The following is a 16,089-nucleotide window of genomic DNA, read 5'->3' as shown; positions in this document are numbered from 1 at the left end:
TATTTATTTTGTATATGAGTACACTGTAGCTGTCTTCTGACACACCAGAAGAGGGCATTGGATTCCATTTCAGATGGTTGTGAGCCACCATGTGGTTGCTGGGATTTGAACTCAGGACCTCTGGAAGAGCAGTCGGTGCTCTTAACCACTGAGCCATCTCTCCAGCCCCCTTAAAAGTTGGCATTCTTTTTTTTTCTTTCCTTTTTTCCTTTTTTCTTTTTTTCGGAGCTGGGGACCGAACCCAGGGCCTTGCACTCGCTAGGCAAGCACTCTACCGCTGAACTAAATCCCCAACCCCTTCCCGTGGTTTTTTTAAACCTGTATTTGTGTACTAGGTTTGTTCTTGGACAGTCTCATACAAGTGTGCAATGCATTCTTGTTCCTCTGCCCCCACCCTCACCCCCACCCAATCCACCCTCTCCCATCTCCGTTCCACTCTTGTCCACATTGCCCTTCTGTTTCTATTTGCAACTCGGTTTTATACTTTTGTTTTGTTTTGTTTTGTAAAGAGTGGCCGTGTGACAATGGATTTGCATCTGTTCTTGGGAGCATGATGGGCTCACCTTGGGGACATGACTGGCAAAGACTGCCCAAGGATAAAGACTGGGGAGCAGGGAGGAGGGTTATCCCAGACAAAGGTTGAATGAGAAATCCTCATGGAAGGCTGCTATATTGTAATCCAGTGACAAAAGTTATAGGGTGGCATCATACATACCTGAAGAAGGCTGGGTCTAAAAGCCAAGGGTTTCTTAAACACAATTCTCAAGAGTGTTGGTCTTTCCCACTTCAGAGCAAATACTAGGCGCATGCATATATATATATATATATATATATATATATATATATACATATACATACATATACACACATACAGTAAATATACATGAATAACCATGCATATATGTACATATATACCATAATAATTAGCCAAGGAAAATAAGGACAACCAAAGAAAAGTTTGATTTTTGTATTTCCTTGTTTCTTATCAAGGAGACAAGGCCATGTTTTGTTTTCCGGAATATCCCAATGCTTACATGTGGTGAGGTTACATAATACCTGCTCAATAAATCAGTTTTGAACAACAGAAGCTAGACTCGCTATGAAACCCCTCCCCACACACATTTCCTCTGTGTTGTCTGCCTCTGTCTTCAGTTAGCACTGTGCCCATGGACGTGAACTTTTTTTTTAGGATCTATTGGCTTCTAGAAGTAGCTATTAAAGAAACAGGAGTTCAGTTACTTAGAACCAACTACGACACCATTTCTTTGGCGTCTCTGTCTTAGTTGTTCAGATGTCTGACTGAGCCTCACATAGGTCCCCTTCAGTCGTACACTTAGGAGCCTTTCCACAGCAGCGGCTGCTTTCCCCACTCATCAGCTGAGCTGTTGTGATATTGAGTATTTTTTAAAGCTGTTTTTATTTATAGCTATAAAAATTTGTAACAACTTCATTTGTGAGCGTGCCTGTATGTTAAGTAATATCAACTAGCTTAAAAGTTCAGGAAAAGTGTATGCCAACTTTAGTCAGAGAGCCCTGGGTAATTAGGAAGAAAGTAAACATTTAGTTTTGACGATTAATTGAAGCTATAAAGTTAAAATTCTTCATGAGAACAGCATTATGTGCATGACACCTTTCTAAACCCACCTAAGTCAACTTTTTCTCCTCTTAGGCATTTAACATTATGTGGGCATGAACCAGTGTGCCCTAAGCCCCCTGAGCCAAGGACGTTAACACAGGAAAATAAAGGCAGGAAAATACAATGCTAGAGAGAAGTTTGAGCTTTATAAATTTTTTTGTTTCTTATCATTAGGAACAAGAAACATGGGAACTGGTGTCAGAGGTCATGGAATCACTGGGAAAGTCAGGCTCCATATATGCCATTTCACATAGGCAGCTTAGCACTTAGGGTGGGCCGGACACATATGTCACCTACCTTCTTGAAACTGTCTTTCTGTCATACAGCATCAACTGTGTTGAATTAATTTTACTAAAATATTAACACTATTCAAGTTTTACACTCATAGCCACAGTTAACGTAGTTTATGACCTAACAGACTATAAATAGAAGTAAAATGACACTGTGCACACACACATGTATATGCACATCGTGTGTGAATATGTGCATATGTATGTACCATCTACTATTATGGGTTGCCTCCTAAAGATATAAAACCAGAATTATATTGAGGTCAAGGATGAGAGACAAAATACTATGTATCACCAAGAAAAGTGAACGTTTTAAAGATGATTTTATAGAGACGTGTAATAAATTTCTGGATAGTATATTCATAAACACACGGCAGTCTCTTGGTAATTAATTTTAGGACACTGTTCTTCAGTGGCGTAGTCATCTCTGAACTGAGAGGAAGCACTTGCTAGACACTGGAGTCTTCTAAGGCCATTACATAGTGAGCTGTCAGATCCAAGAAACGTGCTTACGCTGCTCGTATGGAGAGGTTAGGCTTCAGGCGTGGACTGCAGGTCTGCAGAACTCGTCCTAGCAGACAAGAGTGTCCGCAGACGAGGTCGTCCTGTAAGCAGTTGATTAATGTGATTTAGCTATGGGTTAGTTCATTCATCTGGATTGATATCAGTGACTTAAGTTTTAGTTACAGGGGAGAAATGGGCAAGGAATCAGGGATTCTTTTAGAGAGCTAAGTCAATGGAGGCATTGAGAAACCCATGGGCGATGGGCATGTGGGTAGGGACTTGGCCTGTCTGCTAACACAGATAAGGTAGCTTACAAGTTGTAGGGTTGGCAGTTTGTTTCTAACCCTTTCCACCCCACTCCATTATGGAGAAGAAATCTCCAGGCCTGGGTCCTTTAGGTCAACAACTGGGCAAAAGTTTACAATCAAATTATCCCCCAGTGCAGTGTCCCACACTGAGGAGACATGAGATTGTCATGGAGCATCATATATGAGATGGTGGCTTTGCAGGGTCCCATTTCCCATGTGCGATGGACGTGCCTCCACGGATGTTTCCTTATTCCACTTTTCCTGTGACTGACAGAGGATGGCCAGGTCACATCGTGTGATGTGTCTGATAGCTGCTCTGGAACTTCAAAGGTGCTGATGCGATTTCCCCTTTTACTTCTGGTGTTTGTACTGCTTTTGCCTCTTAACTTTCGCTCAGACTTAACCTAAAATAAGGTCTGTGGCTCAGTAATAATATGGATCTCCCAGTGTGCACGTTTTACCTCTATCTGTTACGTGATTTTTATTTATATTGCTTTTATTAAGATATCAAATCTGTACATAATTTTCAGTGAGCACGTGCTTATATGTCAGTGAACCGTGATGTTTTGGAAAAAGGAGTGGCCAGACTTCTTCTCACATTGCAGCAGTGGCTTCCTTCCTTCAGGTTACTGTTCAGCTTCCAAGTTGTGGCAACCGCAGCAGCAACTGCTGCTGCTCCTCCTCCTCCTCCTCTTCTCCCTCCTCCTCCTTTCTCTCCTCCTCCTCTTCCCTCCTCCTCCTCCTCTCCCTCCTCCTCTCCCTCCTCCTCCTTTCTCTCCTCCTCCTTTTTCTCCTCCTCCTTTTCCTCCTCCTCTCCTTCCTTCTCCTCCTTTTCCTCCTCCTCCTCCTCCTTTTTCTTCTCCTCCTCCTTTTCTTCCTCCTCCTTTTCCTCCTCCTCCTCCTTTTCCTCCTCCTCCTCCTTCTTTTTCTCCTCCTCCTTTTCTTCCTCCTCCTTTTCCTCCTTTTCCTCCTCCTCCTCCTTTTCCTCCTCCTCCTCGTCATCCTCCTTCTCCTCCTTTATTTCTTCCTCCTCTTCCTCTTCTTTTTCCTCCTCCTTCTCTTCCTCCCCCGCCTCTTCCTCTGTTTCTCCCTCCTCCTCCCTTTCCTCCTCCTTTTCTTCCTCCTCTTCCTCCTCTTTTCCCTCCTCCTCCTCGTCCTCCTCCTCTTCCTTTTAGCTGTAGAGATTTTTGAGCATTTATAGAACTTGGTTAGTTTCTTTTTATTGATAAAGAAAATAGGCGTGCTATGACTGAACGAGAACAAATGCCCAGTGGAATAGCAGTTGGGTGGGTTCCTCTGACAGGCAAGAGACTGGGAATGCTAGACACAGTGTGAGTTTAAATAATATTTCTCTTTCTCATTCAGTATTCAGGTTGTAAAAGAAATAAGTATTAATTCCTGTGGGACATACAAGTATGGTACTTAAAGAAAATAATAATTTCACTTATAAAATGTCTTCATTTGTTTTACCTGACAATCTGAATCCTTGCAAGTCAGCTGTACCCACTGTTTCCTGGGATTTGTGTGTGTGTGTGTGTGTGTGTGTGTGTGTGTGTGTGTGTGTGTACATGTAAGGACTAGATATGCATTTGCTCAGCAAATTGTGCCTCACATATCCTATTGAGAACAGTAAACACAGCGTTTCCCTTAACCCACTGCTGTCTAGTGGTGGTAGGACATGGTGATGAGCGGTGTTGAAGAGAGCAAAGAGAGCAGAAGCTACCATGAGGAAGGACCAACACCACGGGGTCTTCTGGGTCCTTGCTCAGGGAATGTATGCAAAGTGTTTAGTCAGGTCACTGAGAAGGGCTTATCTTAGGAAGTGACATTTAAGCTGAATAGAGTGAGGAATTGCTGGAGAGCAGGCCTGGGGTAGGAAAACACTAACCTTGGTAAGGATGCAAGGGATTCTGTGTGTGGAGCTGCTGGCCCTGCAGGGCAGAAAAAAGCCACAGGTGGCTCCTCCCCCTGCCCCACCTCCCCCTCCATCCCACCCCTCTGCCCCAACAAAGAGCACAGTGAGGATAATGGACACAGCACACAGCTAAAAGAATCTAGTAAAACTTAAGAATTTTTATTGGTTTTTATGCGACAAATTAATATTTTGGATTAAATAGAACATCCTGTAATTTTACCTTTAACATTTAAAAGAGTTTTCATACAGGGAAATTAAAATAGTATTTGTGGCCTCCTTTACAATTTTGCTGAGTACTGATGGAAAAGACGGACTGAATGGCCTGGGATAACTCTTTAGATTCAGGTATTTCCTTGGTGTCTCAGTAGTGGGTTAGGAAGGAATTTCGGCTTGAGGCCAAGTGAAATCAGAAGGGTGACATGCACCATGATGAGTGGGTTTCCGGGGCTCTGACTGTACGTTGTGGGGCATTCGAGGATCCACTTAGAAACTTTACTTTACTGGTGGTTGCTGAAGGTCTCACTTGTGACTTAGGCTGGAGCTCATTCTGTGGCCAAAGCTGCCCTAGAGCTCATGGCAATCCTCCTGCCTCCACCTTTCAGCAATTAATACTACATGAACCTCTTTGCCTGACTTAAACTGAGACTTTCGAAGATGTTAAACCCTTGATTTCTTTTTCTTCTTGATAATAGCACTGCTAGATTTCTGTTCGGACCATCTGTCAGGTTACCTTTTCAATTATATCATCTAAAGGAGATAAGGAGGTAAATTCTTGCCAATATATAGATGTTCACCTATCTATCTTACCATCCATGAAATTACTAATGTCATAAATTTCTGTGTTTTAATCTCACAATTTGTCTTCCTCTCTGGTAGGTATGCAGAAGTCAATGTGACCCTTTTACTTTCAACATAAACCCCACGGACTTCTTTGTAAAATCTATGCTAACCAATAGTAAAACTAGAAGAGAGTACCAAGTTTAGGGATAGTGTTAGTGTGCTATGGGTTTGGGCTTTAATCACTGGGAAGTGTTTTGGTTTTTTCCTCCTTTCCCTCTGCTTTGTGTTGGGCTCTCTGCTGTATGGACACTTTCCCCCCCTTTTTTTTGGAGGGTCACTTTCCTTCAGAAATGGGTTTTCCTATTTCATCACAAAAAACATTTGCAGCTTGACATATTGAGGCAGTAGCAAGGGTCTGGTTTGTTGTTGTGAAAGTTCTTACCTATAAACAGAATGTAGAAACTTAACCTCTTTCATCATTATATTATGAACTGTTCTCAAGCAATTTATAGATTACTCAAATGATACCTTTGTATCTTGTTTATCTTAAAGAGTTTCATTAGGTTTTTCAAGATAATCAGATTGAGAATTCTGAGTAAATTGCTCGGAGTAGGGAGAAAAAGAAAAAAAGGCAGGTTTTTTTTTTTTTTTTAAAAAACCTTGCATGAGGTCACTTACTGTCTTAAATGTAAATGGACAATATTTCCACTTGCAGTTTCACACTTAGTCTTTCCTAAATAAGAACAGATACCACAGCCAAGCAACTCTTATAAGGACAACATTTAGTTGGGGCTGGCTTACAGGTTCAGCGGTTCAGTCTATTATCAAGGCAGGAGCATGGCAGCCTCTTGGCAGACATGGTGCAGAAAGAGCTGAGAGTTCTACATCTTGTTCTGAAAGGAACCAGAAGAACTTCTAAGAAGCTAGGAGGATCTCAAAGCCCACCTCCACAGTGACACTTCCTCTTATAAGGCCACACTTACTTTAGGGCCATACCTTTTAATAGGGTTATTTTCCATGGGCCAAGCATATTCAAACCACCACCTTCCACTTCTTGGTTCCTGTAGGCTTGTTCAAACAAGTGAGTCACTCTGGGCCATACCCAGCCATAGCATAATGCAAAATACATTTAGTCCAACTTCAAAAGTCTAATCATCTGAACAGTCTCAACAATGTTAAAAGTCCAAAATTCAAAGTCTCTTCTTAGAGTCATCTGATCACTTAACAGTTATCTACAAATTAAAATCAAAAGTCAGATTGCATACTTCCAGCGTCACAGGATATACGATCAAAACGTCATAGTGTGGAAATACTGGACCAAAACAAGACCAAAAGCCAAACGTTGGGCAAACTTCAAACCCTGCATCTGATATGAAAGCATTCTTCATCTCTCCAACTTCTTCATCTTTCCTGAATGAAACAAAGTTCTTTCTCTTGGGCTGGCTCCACTCCTCTTAGCAGCTTTCCTTAGCAGGTATTCCGTGGCTCTGGCTTCAATAGTGTGCTTTTTAAGTCTTTGTCCTCTACACACAGCCTCTAAAAATGTTGTAGGAAAATTGAGTGGAAGCATAATGTGTTTCCCTTTCCATAAAAGAATATATTAATTCCTTGAAAAAACTATTGTATTACTTTCAATCCCTCATATGTGTGTGCATCTGAGTATAGGTATGTGCACATGAGTACCAGTGTTGCAGAAGCTAGAAGGATGCAGTCTCCTCTAAGCTAGGATCCCCTGTATTTATGGACAGTTGTGAGCTGTACACCACGAATGCTAGCAATCAAATTCAGGTCTTCTGCAAGAACAGTACATGCTCTTGACCACTGAGTCATCTCTCCATAACCCTGTATTAGTTCCTTTATTAGAAGAAAATGTGGAAACGTGGAGTCATATATACTTTCCTTTTAGTACCAATTATAATTATCATTAAAACTTTACTACAAAAAATCCTGTTATCCAGAAGTCGTCGTCGTCGTCGTCGTCGTCATCCTCCTCCTCCTCACCCTCCTTTTTTAAGATAAGAAGGTACATCAAATAGATCTTATATTCCATCTGGAGTAGGCTGCACATGTTTATGCCTGGAAGGAACGTCTGTGCTAAAGAGCACAGCAGAGCAACCAAAGGCAGGGGGATCGGATTTAGCTGTGCCAGCCCTTTGTAATACGGAGGTGAACCATCCAGAGCCAAGAAACATGCGGTGGGAACTTGGAGAGGCTCTTGTGGAGCCTTCTGCTCTTACATGAGCAAAGCAAAGGGCACAGGGGAGATGCTGTGTTTTGTTTTTCTTCAGTATCTCTTGTAGCACTAGAGTTCAGAAATTGGCCCAGGTGGTCCACTCTATGTGTCGTCTCCCCTCCCAGCCTGGACCTCTTAGCAAAAGGCAAGGTCAACACAGAAAGTAACACAGTGTGATGCACCCAGAGACTTGCAGTAGTAAACCGTCTATGTCAGCCTGCCCAAGTTCTACTGTGGAGTAATTAATGAACCTAACTCTGCAGCTTTGCCACTGTCTAAACATCCAGGCTTGTAATATAAAACCAGGAACTACCAAAGGTTAAGAAGAGTTGGAGACATGTAAAGGCCCACTAGTAGTTTATGGGAGCAAAAGAAATAAGGAGTTCCGGAGTGCGCAGATACAACCAGCCTTAGTTATCCCAGAGTAACCCTTCTTCTTTTCCACATCATCAGTGAATTGTGATGGAGAGTGAAGCCTGACTACTGTTACATGCAATGGATATTTTCTATGCAACATGGGACCATATTTGCCTAATGCTATTACAAGTTGGCTAAATCATGATGTATCTCACCATGTTAGGAAGAAGCATTTGGTCTTTGTGGGCCAATGTCCAACTTAACGACCATCTTTTCTAAGTTCTGCTTGGAATTTTCCCTATCTGCCTAACTCACCCAGTTCGAATCCTATTGTCTCCTTTAATGCCTTATCACCTCCACTCTGATTTACCTTTGCTTCCTGGCCTGGACTCCTAACATATTTTACATGCAACACCAAGATTGCATGCTGGGTACAGGTGTTCCCTCTGTGCTTGCTTTTCTCTCATTGTTCAAGGCTCGCCTAGCTCAAGGCTCATTATCGAAGGCTTGGGAAATCCTACTCTCTCCCACAGCTAAGGATGAAGACCTACATTGCTTAAGAGTGACCCAGGGTCTGGAGAGATGGCTTGGCCATTAAAGACCAGGCTCACGACCAAATGTGTCAGTATAGCATTTCCTGCTGTTATCTGTTTGTTTAAAGAAATTTGTATTTAAACTGACTGTTTTGTCAAGGAAAGGAGGTTGGAGGTGCTCACACTGTAATTCACTTCATGTTAGAAGCCTTTCTAGTTGTGAATGCAAGGAGTTTAAGCCCTGAGAATTAATCAAGTGGAAAAAAAACGTACAAACCCTGTCAGACTGCAAGTTGGGAGCAGGAATATGGGGGAAGAGGAACACACGCTTGCCTGATGCTGAGTGGCACTAGCTAGTGGCACTGAAAGTCCCCACTGAGTCCAGCTTGATGGTTGTCTGTCTGGTCATGGGTTTTGGGCAGCTCTCTTGAACATGTGACTTACAGTGTGAGAGAAGAGAAATGAACAAAGCAGGAGGATGCGTGTGCTCAGCCACAGTGTCTTTTTCATGGGCTGATGGGAGGACCCGTGTGTTTAGTGTTCGTGTGAAAAGAATTGTCCATGTCTGAGTATTTACTTGCTAATAGTCCTAATTCTCTTCTTCGTGACTATGAGGCTTTTATATAAAAGTTTCTAGCTCCAGCTCCCACGTCACCACTCCTGTTCACATACGTGTCAAACACGTGATACACACACATGCATGTTCACATACATGTCAAACACATGACACACACGCGTGCATGCTCCCACACATATGGTGCTTTTGTTCATGTGTAGGCAGTAACTTCCGAGACACGAAAACTGCATGGCTCATATGAAAATAAAAATGTATCTACTTTCAAATTTCACAGGGTAAGAATGTAGGTACCTATGAGTTATAAGAGAACATAAAGATAGATGTTTTCTAGTCTGACGCTGTCATGCATTTGCGTGGTTGTCTTTGGTGATGGATAAGTGCATAAAAACATACTCGATATTGGAAGTGTGAAACCCACACTGTAGCTGCGTAGTTTCAGAATGCCTGTCCTAAGGATACAAGTTCAGTGAGATGTGTATACTGTGGGTCTGGTCAGTTTCAATGTGATGTTTTGTTTTTGTTTTTGTTTTTTTAATTTCCAAGGATTTTTTTTGGTTTGTTTGTTTTTCTGTTTTTTTTTTTAACAATAAAGTTAATTTTAGAGTTTTTAAATACATTTAATGGGATAGAAGGGAAATAGTAAAACCGTTTCAAGTAAAAAGTTCTTCACCATCCCAGAGTTTCACACAGCTGCAGGGAGAACATGAGGAAAGGACGTGTGCAGCCAGATGGCCCATGCTGGCCTCCTTCCCATTCCTGCAAAAGATATGTTATTCCCTCCCAGGGTAGCTCAGGCAAAGAGCTGATTATGGAATTAAAACAACCAATGTCCAATTAACCCCTGTTTTGGTCAGTGTTTTCTACACAGTTTGAGTAATTGGCTTCGTTTCATTCCATCAGGGGAAGCAGCTGGGTTCTTGGGTAGTGCAGACCCCCGGGAGTAAGATGTCTGAAAGCCTGTTATCATCAACTGGGCCCCTCCAAACTTAAGTGTGACCTTGGACATCCTCATTTTCTTCTTTGTGTCATTAACTTTCCTTTCTTGAAAATGGGAGGTGGGTATTGCTCTTTAACTGTTGCTGAGGGAAAGTCACTAAAGAAAAGTGAGAAAAATAGCACTTCTGTTGGCAGACTTCTTTAGCGTCTTAGGTTAAAGATGTAGTTTGCCTTCTACATTGTGACTATCGTATGTCAGCAAAGGTGTGATGACACGGGGCAGACACTCCCTGGACCAAGCTCAAGTGCATGGGGGTTATAACAGACATGCGCCAGATCTTCAGGGAACATGACAGCTTTCTGCAGCTCCCACGACAGGAAGGCCTGGCTCCAGTTCCAGGCTGATTCTCTAACTTACACTTCTCCCAGTGTGACTACGCCACTCTCCTCTCTGCACGCTCACTTGTGAAGTGTGTCCTCTTCAAGGCCACAAGCCATGACATTTTCTTGTCCTGCATCCTAGGAGCGGAAGGGATGTCTATTTGGGTTAGGTTCACAAGTGCTTTAAGAAGACTGGTCTAACGGAAGAAAGTTTACTAGCTGTCTTCCACACATGCCATTTCTCCTTGCTTTAAACCTGTGTCAGGAGATGCTAAGATTACAGACTTTCCTAGGTTAAAGTCTGCCATGAGTCCAAGTGCTCCCACCCCCCACATGCACTGAGAGATTCAACAGATAATGTCAGGATCTGTGAAATATGGGAGCACAAAGGCACATGCAGTCAACCCATTGTCTAGGAACCTTACAGGGGGTGACAAGCAAGTCAAAAACGCCAGGTATGGTACTTACTGCCTGTAATCCCACCAGTCGGAAGGCAAGGGCAGGATTTGAGTTAGCCTGTGCTCCGTATTAAGACTGCCTCAGAAACAACAACTTATGAGGAAGTCCCCTGCCTTGGCTCTGTGTCATCCATCTGTGAGTGACAGAATCATTAACACGAGTCTAGAAAATGGTAGGTAACTGTAGTAAATATTTATAGTAAGTATATGAATATATATATATATATATATATATATATTATTCTCCTCTCACAGTTTAAAGAAACCAACGCCCAAACTCAAAAAATAAGTTCACCAGAGTTCCTCACCTGCTGAGTTGCAGTCAGGAATCAGATTGCCTGAGTGCCTTCCTCATCAATGTACTTTGTAGTCTTTCTAAAATAATTTAAGTGAGAACAACAAGCAAAAACAAAACAAAAAAACCCCAAGAGATTAGAATAGGAGAGATAGATTTTAGAATGGGAAAATTAACCTTACATTTTCCAAGTGCTACCCAAGTATTTGTTTGGCCAGATATTTTCAAGCACCTTTTTATCCTTGTCTGTAGAGATCTGATGTAGCAAGAAGGGCTGGAATTCCAAGGACCTTCATTTGGTTTCCAGCCAGCCACCAGCTGAAGCCATCAACCAGTGTCTCTTAAGTCCTTGCAAACACTAGTACCCTTGCCTGGTAAAATCCGAATGAAGGTAAATACTCCATCAGCCACCTCCCGAGGGAAATCAAGGAAAATATATCCTGCTCTTTCTTTGGAACAGGGGATATGGCTGAAGCGCAGCCTTGGGAAAGCAGAACTTTGAAAGGCATAGTCAGCCTAGTAGGAGTCAACAGTTGGTGACACTGTTCCCATAAGTCGTTAACCAGTCAAGCATTTGTAAAAAATGGTGACGTGACAGAACCCACAGTTTGTTCTCTTTCTGTGCCCTTTGGTAGATTCCTATCGACAGATGTTTCTATCTGACCCAGGCCTTCAGGTTGAGAGAGCTCATCAGTTGCTTGACACTGATGTTTGCAAAGGTTAACCTTCTTTCCTTGTCTGCCAGAGTACTGGTGATCAGACCAGAGCAGGGGCTGGGGAGGTGGCTCGGTCAGTAAAGGGAGTGCTGCATTGACCTTGGGGACTTGAGTTGGATCCCCACACCCAGATGCAGAGGTGCACAGTTGTTGTTGTTGTTGTTGTTGTTGTTGTTGTTGTTGTTTGTGTTAAGATTTCCAATGTTTCCCCCTTTCCCAGTTCCCTCTCCCATCTCCCCTCCCCCTACTTCTATAAGGATGCTCCCTCTCTCCCCCCACTCACTCCCACCTCAACACCCTGGCACTCCCCTACACTGGGGAAATGAGCCTTCACAGGACCAAGGGCTTCTCCTCCTATTGATGCCAGACAAGGCCATCCTCTGCTACATATGTGGCTGGAGCCATGGGTCCCTCCATGTGTGCTCTTTGGTTGGTAGTTTTGCCCCTGGCAGCTCTGGGGGTTCTGGTTGGTTGATATTGTTGTTCTTCCTATGGGGTTACAAACCCCTTCAGCTCCTTCAGTCCTTTCTCTAACTCCTCCATTGGATCCTCATGCTCAGTCTGATGGTTAGCTACAAATATTTTAATCTGTATCAGTAGGGCTCTGGCAGAGCCTCTCCAAAGATATCTATTTCAGGCTCCTGTCAGTAAGCACTTCTTGCCATCAGCAATAGTGACTGGTTTTGGTGGCTACATACTAGGTTTGGTGGATCCCCAGGTGTGGAACCGTCTCTGGATGAACTTTCCTTTGGTCTCTACTCCACTCTTTGTCCCTGTATTTCCTCCCATGAGTATTTTGTTCCTCATTCTAAGAAGTGCTGATGCATCCACATTTTGGTCTTCCTTCTTCTTGGGCTTCATATGGTCTGGGTATCCTGAGTAATCTGAGCTTATGAGCTAATATCCATTTATCAGTGAGTGCATACCATGTGTGTTTGTTTGTGATACCTCACTCAAGATGATATAGTCTTGTTCCATCCATTTGCCTAAGAATATCATAAACTCGTTGTTTTTGATAGCTGAGTAATATTCCATTGTGTAAATGATACAACATTTCTGTATCCATTCCTCTGTTGAAGGGCATCTGGGTTCTTCTCAGCTTCTGGCTATTATAAATAAGGCTGCTATAAACATAGTGGAGCATGTGTCCTTGTTATATGTTGGAGCATCTTTTGGGTATATGCCCAAGAGAGGTATAGCTGGATCCTCAGGTACTACTATGTCCAGTTTTCTGAGGAACCTCCAGACTGATTTCCAGAATGGTTGTATCAGTCTGCAATCCCACCAACAATGGAGGATTGTTCCTCTTTCTCCACATCCTCGCCAGCATCTGTTGTCACCTAAGTTTTTGATCTTAGCCATTCTGATTGGTATGAGGTGTAATCTCAGGGTTGTTTTGATTTGTATTTCCCTGATGACTAAGGATGTTGAACATTTCTTTAGGTGCTTCACAGCCATTAGATATTCCTCAGCTGAAAATTCTTTTTTAGTTCTGTACGCCATTTTTAATAGGACTAGTGGTGCACATTTTTAATCCTACTACTGAGGAAGAAGGAATAGGATGCTCTCGGGGACTCACTGGCCAACCAGCCTATCCTAACTGTGATCTCAAGATCCCGTATAAAAGAGCCTGTCTCAGAAAAGGAAAATGTCGATGTCTCCTGAGGAAAAGATACCCAAGGCTGACCTCTGGCCTTGTGGACACCCGTGAATGTTCTCACACATGGAAACATACAAAAATAAATTAATGGATGAAATGAGAGGCAGATTAGAGTCACCAGCACGAGGGAAAGTTTCATAGTTTGATTTGTACCAATATATAAGAAATTCTCGGAACAAGTGTGTTCCTTCTGAGTACATTTATTCCTCAATATGGTTGTATGAGATGGGTACTAGTTTTGCGCATTTATAAATAATCACACTTTAAAGAATGGCTAGATTGCCCAAGGTTAAACAGTTGATAAATCAAAGGCCCAGAAAGTGAACTGGACCCTTTCTGCCTTGAGCCTGTGGTTTAAGTCAAGTTTAGCATCACTACCACTAATAAATAGTTCGTACTTCCTCATGAAATCATTCTTTTCCTGGAGTCTTAAAAATCATCGTTAATTTTATTAAATAATATTGCTGAGTCTGCCAAGGAGTGAGCTTGAACCTTTACTTTTTATTTATTTATTTTTTTCTTTTTCTTTTTTTCGGAGCTGGGGACTGAACCCAGGGCCTTGTGCTTGCTAGGGAAGCGCTCTACCACTGAGCTAAATCCCCAACCCCGAACCTTCACTTTTTAATACGGGTCCCAGAAATGCTTGCCCTGGTCTTTCTAATGATGGCCATAGGCCAGTGTTTTACAGACACAGTAAACTGTATGCTCTTCATCTGTGTTAATGTTCAGGAAAGTCCAGTTTGGTGGGGAAGGGAAGCTTATCTGTGTGGTTCTGGCTCAGCAGGTCAATGAAGGTGGGAGGAGAGGAGGCAGGGGAATGGCAGTCACCCTGGGATAGCAGGTTGCTCGGGGTCCAGAAGTACAGCTTGGCAACGTCTGGTTTTGATGAGTTGGTTTTCAGTTTCTCTCAATTGGATCTTAAAGCGTGACTTGTTATCTGTATGTATTCATGGGTGCTTTATGTGTTTATGTGGTGTGTGTGTGTGTGTGTGTGTGTGTGTGTGTGGTGTGTGCTTGTGCATGTGTACAGAGCGTGGGTACATGTGTGCCCGTCTTCTGGTTATGAATGCTGGCATGTATGTGGAGGGAAAAGTCTCAGTGTCTAGCCACTTGCGTGGTCTGAATTGAGACAGCGTCTCTGTTGCTATCAGACTGGCCGCCTCACAAACTTCCAGAGAGTTGCATATCTACCCTCCATCTCTCCTGTAGGAGTGGTAGGATTACAGATAGTTCTGTGATGTGTTAGCGTTTAGGTGAGATTTGAACTCAGATCATCACACTTGCACAGCAAGCACTCTTAGCCACAAGCCACCTTCCTAGCAGCACTTGTACATATTCAAATGGAATCACTTTACTGTTTTATTTAGTCAAGCTAAATGAAAGTTTCTATTCGATGTTCTCCAACTATATGGATATAAGTAGAATCTTTGTTCTTTAACTAATATTACTTCAGTGATCAATATTTAGAATGCACATTAGGATACGTTCTTAGTTATATTTGGTACAGTAAAATCAAAAACTTTAAAACGTTTCTTTATTTTGCCTCATAATTATTTTCATAATATATGTGATTCCTTTGGTTTTAGAGAACAACTCTTTCAGCATGATACTTCATTTCTTAATATGTCTTCATCTAGAGAAATTTACAAGTAACATTTTAATTGCAAATGAGTGTTACTCATCTTTCTTTCTATATGGGCAACAATTGGAAAGGGGGCGGTGCACCAGTATTCCAAAACATGCACTTACTTTTGACATGATCTTTGTATTCTGACTTGTACAACAGCAAAAATAAAAAAAAAAATGTTTGTTCAAAAGACGCATATATCTTCTGATTTTCTGCCAGAATAGCAGTCCCTCGTGGAAGATTAAAACAAACACCTTTATTTTTACTTCTGGGGATTTTTGTTGTTTTTCTGTGTTACTAGGGACTAAACCTTACATGTGCTAAGTAGGCATTCAACCACTGAGCTAAATTCTTAACCCCACCCTTTTTACTTTTTAATTTTGTACTTTTGTCAGTTTATATTCAGAAGAAACAAGTCTTGAATTTTGAAGCCAGATGTTAGAAACAGCACCGAGGCTGCTCACAGTTGAGATAGCCTGCTCCACGTTTAGTAGGACTGAGACCCACATGGTTGACTTCTTTGCGCATTCTTAGGTTACTTTTTATGCCCAGTTCTGTGAACATCAGGATGAGACGATCTGCTTCTTGCCTATAAGGAATTTACTCTGTACTGTGGAGGAAGGCGTACACAAACAAACAAAAGGAGACGCGATTTTGCAGGTGGGATGCATGATGGAAAGTTCCTCTGACTGCTGTGGAGCCTCAGGCTGCCCCTGGTCTGTACTTTAGCGAGACCGCTGCCTGCTTGAGGTATTTGTTCGTAACTGTGCCTTGTTGCATGGAATGAGGGTGAGACAGTGGGGATTAGAAGGACATGTGGCAAGAAAATTACCGAGCACACAGTCCCTCTCCCATACCCCATACCACAGGGCTTCTCCCATAC

The 16,089-nt window shown here is 42.4% G+C and overlaps 1 protein-coding gene across 6 annotated transcripts in view; it reads left to right on the top strand.

The window, feature by feature from the left end:
• Nrip1 (nuclear receptor interacting protein 1) overlaps positions 1–16,089 on the top strand; it is an 83,582-nt gene that overhangs the window by 54,876 nt on the left and 12,617 nt on the right. The window contains exon 1 of one of the 6 annotated variants that reach the window (XM_087576475.1): positions 15,741–15,956. The gene's annotated coding sequence lies outside the window, so the exon portion shown is untranslated. 6 annotated transcript variants of the gene reach the window in all.

The sequence above is a fragment of the Rattus norvegicus genome, chromosome 11 (genome assembly GCF_021556685.1).
Source record: "Rattus norvegicus strain SHRSP/BbbUtx chromosome 11, alternate assembly SHRSP_T2T, whole genome shotgun sequence".
Lineage (NCBI taxonomy): Eukaryota > Metazoa > Chordata > Mammalia > Rodentia > Muridae > Rattus > Rattus norvegicus.
This window is presented reverse-complemented; position numbering and strand designations above follow the sequence as displayed.